General features: G+C 36.6%; 1 pseudogene; it reads left to right on the top strand.

The window, feature by feature from the left end:
- The first annotated feature begins 3,205 nt into the window (after nt 1–3,205).
- LOC110701633 lies at nt 3,206–5,602 on the top strand (annotated as a pseudogene).
- The last annotated feature ends 3,596 nt before the right edge of the window (nt 5,603–9,198 follow it).

Here is a 9,198-nt window from a genome sequence, read left to right as displayed (position 1 = left end):
AGGTACATTAAAACATGGTTAAAATTCAGGGAAAAAAAATATATGTTAAATATTTTGGAATAAGGGAGTAGTATTAGTTGCATACTTTCTCTGTTTAACTAAAAATTAGAACAATTGCAATGAGAAATTAATTAATGCAATATGCCAATATGGAAGAGTATTCAAAAGAATAAAAGTTAAAAATACGAAGTATATATTTTATAAGGAATATAAGTGTTTCGGGTGAGCTCCGATAACTGATGTCTGGGGTCGGTAAAGGTTTATTGTCCAACTGCAAACCTGCACAATCAACGAGGATTAGCTAGCCTGGGGGATTATTCGGGGATAACTGCTCTGATGTTAAAGTTAGCAATTGGATGATATATGAGTAAAAATTTAAAAAAAAAAGTGAGAGAGAGTCGGATTTAGAGAGAATACTCTCCTGTTGAAAGAATCAATCAAATCCTTAATCCCATAATAGGGGTCGACTACATGAACCAAATTTGATTATTCCGTGTATTCATCGATAAAGATCCTCCTCCTCCATCCCTTACGATCCAAAGTCTCATCTTCATGCAAATCCATATACTTCATATCCTTCCTAACTCCTTCCCACCAAGTCATTTTTGGTCTCTACCTCGTTTAACCCCTCCATGGTCTCACTCTTCCACTACTATTCGTACCGGTGCACCCTCGGGTCTCCGTCTTACATGCCCAAACCAACGCAGACGATTTTCCCTTAATTTGTCTGCAATGCATGTCTGCCATACCTACCTTCTTGCGAATAACCTCATTTCTGATTCTATCTTTTAGAGTGTTTCCACACATCCACCTTAACATTCACATTTCTGTAACCTCCATCTTTTTAATGTGCTCCTTCTTAGAACCAACATTCTGTACCATAAAGCAACACTGGTCTTATGGCAGTCTTGTAGAATTTTCCCATTAACTGTAAGGGAATGCTTCGGTCACATAACACCACCCGTGGTCGCTCTCCACTTAAGCCACCCCAACTTAATCCAGTGGGCCATGACTTGATCAATGTCACCATTCTTCTGGATGATCGACCCAAGATATTTAAAACATTGGCTCATGGTCAAGTCCTTTCCATCCAAACTCACCACCTCATTGCTTGTCCCCTCTGAGTAGCAAAGCGGCATACCAAATATTTAGTCTTACTCCGACTTAGCTTAACCCTCTAGATTCCAACCTTTGCCTCCATTGCTCCAACTTGGCATTAACAACATCTTTAGTTTCATCCACCAAAACGATATCATCCGCAAACAGCATACACCATGGGACTTCATTTGAATTGGTCTAGTTACTTCATCTAGAACCGTTGCAAAAAGGAAAGGGCTTAATGCAGACCCTTGATGCAATCCAATTGTAATAGGAAAATCTTTTTTCAACCCTCCACATGTCCTCACATTTGTTGACACATCCCAGTACATATCCTTAACCAGGTCCATGTTTGAAGGCACATGATATTTATCCATCTTCTCTTCATCACTTCTACCACTTCTGCTGATTTCCCCGTAAGAGACCCCACATTCCAAGACCCAATCCGCAAACTAAAGTCCTTCCTCACACGCTCACTAGTACCACACTCCCTCGTGTCCCCACCTAAGCCCTTGATCATTTGACACCACACTTGGGCAATGTGGCGCGTCGCTTTCGGGCGACGACCTAGCAACCCTTGTATACTTATCACAGCACCCGGGTTTGGAAAGTGCAGCGCGTCGCTTAGTAGGGAACACCCCAATGGCACGCCCTTGCTCATTTGACACCACACTCGGGCAATGTGGTGCGTCGCTTTCGGGCAACGACCTAGCAACCCTTGCATACTTATCACTACACGCGGGTCTAGGAAGTGCAGAGCGTCGCTGAGTAGGGAACGTCCCCACGAAAATATCAGTTTTGCTCATGTCATGGGATGTGGCAAAGTTTTACATTGGCTGTCACTGGCCTACCAAAACCCTCCTCCTTTATCCAGGCTTGGAATTGGCAGAGAAACCACTGGCAGAGTTCCTGTTGAAAGAATCCTTCACATTATTAATTTGATTTAGAGGAGAGCCAAATTCTCCTTTTCATTAGATCCTTCTTTGTATTATTAAGCACTTTGGGGTTGTTTGGCAATCGGCGGTTGGGTGTTTGTTGTTGGCTTGTTTGCTTGGCTTGTTTGACTAGTTGGAAGTATTAGCTGTATGGATTGGTTTTTTAAGCTAGTTGTTTAAGCCGACTTTTTACAAAAGTGTTTGGTAAAATTATTAAATGGTTGTTAGCAGTGTGTATTAGTGATAAGGTGGGCCAACAAGCCAAAAGCCAATAGAAAAAACTACTTCTATTAACTTTTGGACTTTGGCAGAAAATCCAGCTTAAAAGCCAACAAAAAAAAACTAACTAACAAACATATTTGATAGCTATTTGACCAAATTAAAAAGCTAAAAGCCAAAAACAGGCAAAAAATCAATTCCAATTTCCAAACACCCCCTTTTATTGTATATTTTAAAGTACTAGTAGATTTTTCCGTTAATAAAACTTTTCAATAATCCCATCCCAAACCCCAGAAAAACCTCCCCTCCCAAAAAAAAAAATTAACTTGAGAAAAACCTAAGTCCATTAACACTCTGACTTCCATTTTTATACCTTCATTTTTCTCTCTCTTGTAACAAGGATTGTTCTTTGACGAGGTAAGCTTTCGCCTTATCTATCTTCAATTTTAAGAATTTAAAGTTTAATTTTGATTTGTGTCTGATTTTTTTTAGTATTGACTTCTTTGTTAATTAATTCAATATTGTTTATAAACGTTTTTTATGAACCAATTGCTAATTTTATTGGTTGATTTCATGCCCAATTTCATGGTACGTTGGACGCTTGAATATGTAATTTATTTTTCCATAAATTTTCGATTCCATTTTTCAGAGGATAGCTTCTTTAAATAATAATCTAGGTCTTTTTTTGTAAGAAATTCTGCAAAGTGTACTCTTTGGTGCTCATATATTGCTATTTCACTATTTGGAGAATGCCCTTTTGTTAGCTGATAATTTCGGAACTTGAAAACAGAGGAAATCATTTGAAACCCTGATAGGATATGTAGCTTGTGTTTATTTCGTTGAAGATTTATCATATGTTAATTTGGAAAACTATGCTTTTTTGTAAGCTAGTATAAAAATGGAGGATGTAGTTAGTTTAAATAATGTGATAGGTTGCCTAATTGTTGTATAATATGGGTGAGATGATTCCCTTGTTTCATTCAGGGAAAGATAATTGCTGCAACATTATGATTTGTAAATCTGTTTTGAAAAGAGATAATTTGTTGATATGATTTGTTTCTTTCATTGTCATAGGAATTTTGTGAGCGAATTTGAGTATATATCCAGATGAATAGATATTGGCCTCTCTTTTTCCCAAATTCAGACGGTTTCATAATAATACTGCAATTCACATATCAGATGGCGCAATGAATTGCTTCTTGTCAAGGAAGAAGCAGAGAGGATGCGGCCTTTTGTCTGAGACAGTATTCGAAGTCTTGGAGTGAATATGGTTCGGGAAAAGTAGTGAGGATATTCATTCAGATGGGATGTATGGAACTCCTGAAAATCATAATGATTTTTATAAGTTAGGTGACTCCAGTCCCCGGGGTGGGAATGTTAAATTACAGACAGAATGTGGGACACTTTCAGCATCTGTCTAGTCCAATGAATCATTATGTTACAAATGAATGGACGACTTCTCAAAATATTGGTCACCCTATGACAGAGAAAATTGAAGTAGGTTTACAACACCCTGGATACTCCAATGGTGGAGAAAATGCAGCATTTCAGCCAATTAGTAACCACCAGACTATGAGCAATGGTCAGTATCAGCAAAATCCTAGTAACGTGTATATGGTGAATGGAGTAGCATCCCCTCCTGGTGGTTACCAGCAAGAACGTGTGGACACTAGATCGAATTTGAATTCATATCATCAAGTAAATGCTGGTGGATATCATAACACTCATTTGGGACCTCATCAGCAGAAGTTTAATGGATCACGCAATCCTAACATACTTCCTCAGCAACAAGTAAGTGCTACTCATCATGGACAATTATCAGCTGGAAATGATGAATTGGATGAGGATAATGATGTTGAGGGTACACTTGAAGAGTTAGATGTTTTTTGTGAAGAGTGGGATCTTGAACATGCTGTGAAATCCATGAGAAAGCTGAGCAAGAGGGGAGTTTTTATAGACATGCCTCGTTACTTGATACTGATAGATGCATGTGGGAAGGGCAAAGCTTTAAAAGAAGCACAAGATGTTTCATCAGAATATTGTCAAATATACTTCTCCTGTTAAAGTTAGCGTTTTTAACAGGATACTGGAGATGTATGGGAAATGTGGTTCAATGGATGATGCCTATAATACATTTAATAGTATGCCTGAGCGTAATTTAAACTTCATGGGACACCATGATTACTTGGTTTGCAAAAAATGGTCTTGGAGAAGATGCCATTGATATGTTCACCAAGTTTAAGGAAGCAGGACTGAAACCAGATGGTCAGATGTTCCTTGGTATATTTGATGCTTGTGGAGTTCTCGGAGATGCAACCGAGGGAATGCTTCATTTTGATTCGATGACCAAGATACACGGCATTACTCCAACCATGGTTCATTATGCTAGCATAGTGCATATGTTCGGCAGTGCAGGTGATCTAGATGGAGCATTAGATTTCATTGAGAAAATGCCTGTTCAGCCTAATGCAGTTATCTGGGAAAGCTTAATGAATATTGCCAGGGTCCAAGGAAATATAGAAATAGGGGATCATTGTGCTCAAATTGTGGAGCAGCTGGATCCTGCTCGCTTGAGCAAGGAGTTGAAGGATGGGCTTCTACCGGTTAATGATTCAGACACTCCAAAGAAGAAGGTGAAGAAGTATAATCCGTTGGCACATACAAAGCATGAATACAGAGCGGGTGATAGAACACATCCAGAGAATGACAAGATTTATAAAGTTTCTAAGGGGAACAAAAGAATCGGTAAAAGAAGCTGGGTATGTTGCAGAGACCAAATTTGTTCTTCATGACATTGACCAGGAGAGCAAAGAGGAAGCAATCATGGCGCACAGTGAGAGACTTGCTTGCACCTATGCACTACTACGAACCCAGCTCGTATGCCACTTCGTATCATCAAAAAACCTTCGCGTCTGTGGTGATTGCCACAATTATTTCAAGATAATTTTCAAAACTTGTAGGTAGGGAGATCATTATGAGAGATGCTAAGAGATTTCACCATTTTAAAAGATGGAAAATGTTCCTGCAATGACTACTGGTGAATGATTTTACGACAGCAAAAGGTAACCCTGCATCACCTTGTTCGTTATATATTATTGTAACATTTCTCTTTTCAGAGTCGATCTTGGTACTTAAATTTATGTGCCCAAGGTTGTATTGCCCAGATGCCAATAGTATAATTCACATTGGAGGTTTGATATTATTTCAGCACATTCAAATTTCAAAGTGGGATACGTAGGAATTCTAGGAAGTGTAGGCAAGGATCAAAACTGTGTTTACATATAGAAAAATGCAAATTGTAGTTTGGAAAATGAAATGCTAAAATGGTTTCACTATGTTTTCTAACTTCATTTTCATGGCAAGTTCTCTACTCTGAGCTAGCAATTTTCTGTTAGAATCCTATCATAATTCATAAGGTTATCAACTTCCCTGGCTATGCTTACTTCGAGCCTCCTAGTTGACATGTTCTGGAGGCTCGTAGCTGACATCTTTCCTTGACAGTGAAGAATTGAGTGATGGATTAGCATTGTATGTTCTGTTGGGTTCATTGTTGAAGAGGTCAAACGGAAGATCCAATGATTTTTTTGAAGTTGAAGATGCACGCTTCTTGTCCTTAAAGGTTCCTGCAGGCGAATGTACATTGTACTCATGCTCAATTGTTTCAGGATTCTGAAAAAGATCAGAGAACCAACTGGAAGTTCATTTGACTGTTTTCTCATTGGCAACTTTCAGAGGACCCAGTGTTTGCCCCTTGTCAGAAAAGTTCCCTTGTACCCCAGCAGAAAACCCTTCTTTGGTGTTTGATGTATTGATCACAATTTTTGGACCTTTTCCTAACATGATCAAGTATGTGCTCAAGTCTTCGGACTTCTTTTCTGTTTACTTCTATTTGAGGATGAAATACGCCTGATACAACATATTACGAAGATTAAATTGAACATGAGGTGCAGAATTGAAGTTGTATTCATCATGCTATTTTACCTGCTGACTCTTCAACATTGTTAGTCTCTTGATTAACAGTTGCATCTCCATTGATGTCAAGATGGCCACAGTACTGTCTTCCTAAATTAACCACTTGTTGTTTGTTGGTATTACCCTTAACTTCTTCAGAAAATTCAATCATGCCAGGAGAAACATGCTGCTGTACACAAATGCTTCTTTGTTGGCAAAGTTGAAGCTTCAGACGTAGTAAAATTAATGGCACTGGACTTCTTTATGGCAGGGAAATCCTTGGCCTTATTACGAATGTGATCAAAGATATGATCTTGCAGTCATCCTCAGCAGCTTTAATCATTAAAACTGCCTTCAAGAACACACCTCAATACAGATTTTCAGTATCCATAAACAGAAAATAAACAGAAAAACCAATTAGCCTTTACAGTTGATTTTCCTTGTAGATGGTTTGGCAAAACCACTGTTTGTCTGGTATGGGCTGTAAAACAAAAGAATTATCTCCAACAACAGATGCAAGAAGGTAGCAACATTCACCAACTAAGAGTCTATGAATAGATACAAAGGCTTAGTTGAAAATATATTAAACTGAAATCCTTTGATTTAATCTCAAATTTGTATATTTGTCCATATCATACTAGAAGATGCAGACACAGAGAGACTAGAACCTCTGGAAAATAGTGGGGTCTTGGATGTCTAAGCTAGACTAGATTAGGGTTGTTTAATTGCACGCGATTTAAATCTTTGAAGGGTAATTTACTCAAATAGTAGTACATTATATGATCATTTTTGCATCCATATTTAAAGGGGTAACAAAATTGAAGGAAAATCTTAAGGGGTAACAAAATTGAGCCTATGTACTACATTTAAATAGTGTAGTATATGATCATTTTTGCATCCATGTTTGCTGCCTTGCCGGGGGGGCTGTGATCGACAAGATCCAAAAGGCCCATAAGCTCATCAACCCAACAAGCAGAAGCTTCCAGAATGATTCTTCACAGATTTGGAAACACATTATCTTCTTCTGTTTGGTATGAGTTTAAGTTACAATGTTACATTGAACTGTTGAAGCTAGAGGAGATATGACGAAGGGAGAATGTGTTTGGCAAATAGCATTTGGAAGTGGATCTAAGTGGAATAGTATATAGTATGGAAATGTAATAGAAATGTTTGATCCAAAAATTGATGGGCTTATTGCATAGGTATCCTGTATATATTCTGGACATTTGGAACTTCATTAATTCATTATATATTTATATGGATATGTAAAATAAGAAAAATAAAACATATTGGTATCACTTTGATTTGGATCATACGTGTCTCATTGATCATTATTTCACTTTGACTTTGCTACGAGTATACAAACTTGTATTGTGAATTGCTATTACAGTAATGAAAATTATAAATACCTAAGTGTAACGTCATCTATGTATATCACTAATTTAGTCAACAAAAGAAGCGAATCAATTGATGAAACACTCTTATACGAAGTAGTAATAGTAATATAAGTACACGTCTAATGTAAACAGTGGTCAATGAGTAGGTGGTTTAGCTCTGAAATTATGGAAATAAACAATAATCAAACATTTTCTACACTCATTTTTGGATTATAGAGAGCTTCTTAAAGCATCAATGTCAAACTAATTTCGGCACACCAAAAATGAGTTAAAACTGATTTTGACGCTTTAAAAATTGATTTTGGCACACATCTATTTGAAAAAAGCATATAAAACTTTATTTGCACAATGGTGTGGTAAAATCAAATTTTGATGTACCAATCATTTTCTCATTTTTAGATGTACTTTATAATCCGTATTATTGATAGTCTATTATTGAAACCATTATACTAAGTAGGGAGACGTGATTTTCTGTAGTTGATCTTCCTTCTTTCTAGTCTTTACATTAAATTATCCCAACGAAAATTTGCTGGAAATGTAGCTTTTTGGGAAGTAGTAGTGAAGTTGAGTACTGTTACTTAGATTTATTTGTCAGCAAAAAAAAAAAAAAAAAAAAAAACCTTTAATGGCATAACTACTTTTTATGGTTGGGTCGCACGGTTGTATAAATTATGAAAATTGATGTGTAAAATTGTGTATGTGGCTCCCTAACCTCCAAAAACATAAACTAATTAGGGTTTGAGTCTATAAAACACGAGTAATTCTATTTCACTGTACAACTAATTGATAATGACATTGCTACATTATTTGCCTAACTTAACTTATTAATTAGTTAGCTATCTAAATCTATTTATGCCACACATATTGTCATGAATTCATGATATAATAATGATATTAATAATATGATTAGCTAACTAGTTAATCCTTAGATCCAACTAGCATCCTAAAAGTAAAAACAGTTGGATAATCCCTATCATATGGGGCTCACTTAGAATATAATTGTCTTTCTCGATCTCGATTGCTTTAATCTCCTATATAAGTAACTTTATGATTAATTTACTAAGTTAAACTATATGATCAATATATATATGTGATTTAGGAGGGACACACGACGACTAACATACACGAGTATTAAGTATGGTATGCTGCCTCTCTCATTACTAGTTCGTTTTAATACAAAACCTTATCATGACCAAACTTTCTCACACATAGAATGTAAGTATGCGACACTTCTTGCATAAGTACATACAAAATCATTAAAGGTTTTATATTTCTCAAAATCCTTGCTTCCTCTTTACCTCCATCTAAATATGAAGCTGTATAAATGAGTGTATTTAATTTATGTCAGAATAAATCCCTGGGTATCTTTTTGAGGGAATAAATCCCTGGGTATTTGTATAATAATATGCCTAAATTTTGAAAATGGAAGTTATCAAACTTATATTTAGAAATAGAAAGACAGACCTAACCAACTAATTTCCAACATTTTTTGAAGTGATAAGGAGGGTTGCCAAGTTGGCATTGGGCACAGTTGCAACCTCCACTTATTAAATTTCCATCACTTTTATGATTTTGAGACCCCATTTAAATCTTTTTTG

This window comes from Chenopodium quinoa, unplaced genomic scaffold (genome assembly GCF_001683475.1).
Source record: "Chenopodium quinoa cultivar QQ74 unplaced genomic scaffold, ASM168347v1, whole genome shotgun sequence".
NCBI lineage: Eukaryota > Viridiplantae > Streptophyta > Magnoliopsida > Caryophyllales > Amaranthaceae > Chenopodium > Chenopodium quinoa.
The sequence above is the reverse complement of the archived record's forward strand: the minus strand, read 5'-3'. Positions and strand labels throughout refer to the sequence as shown.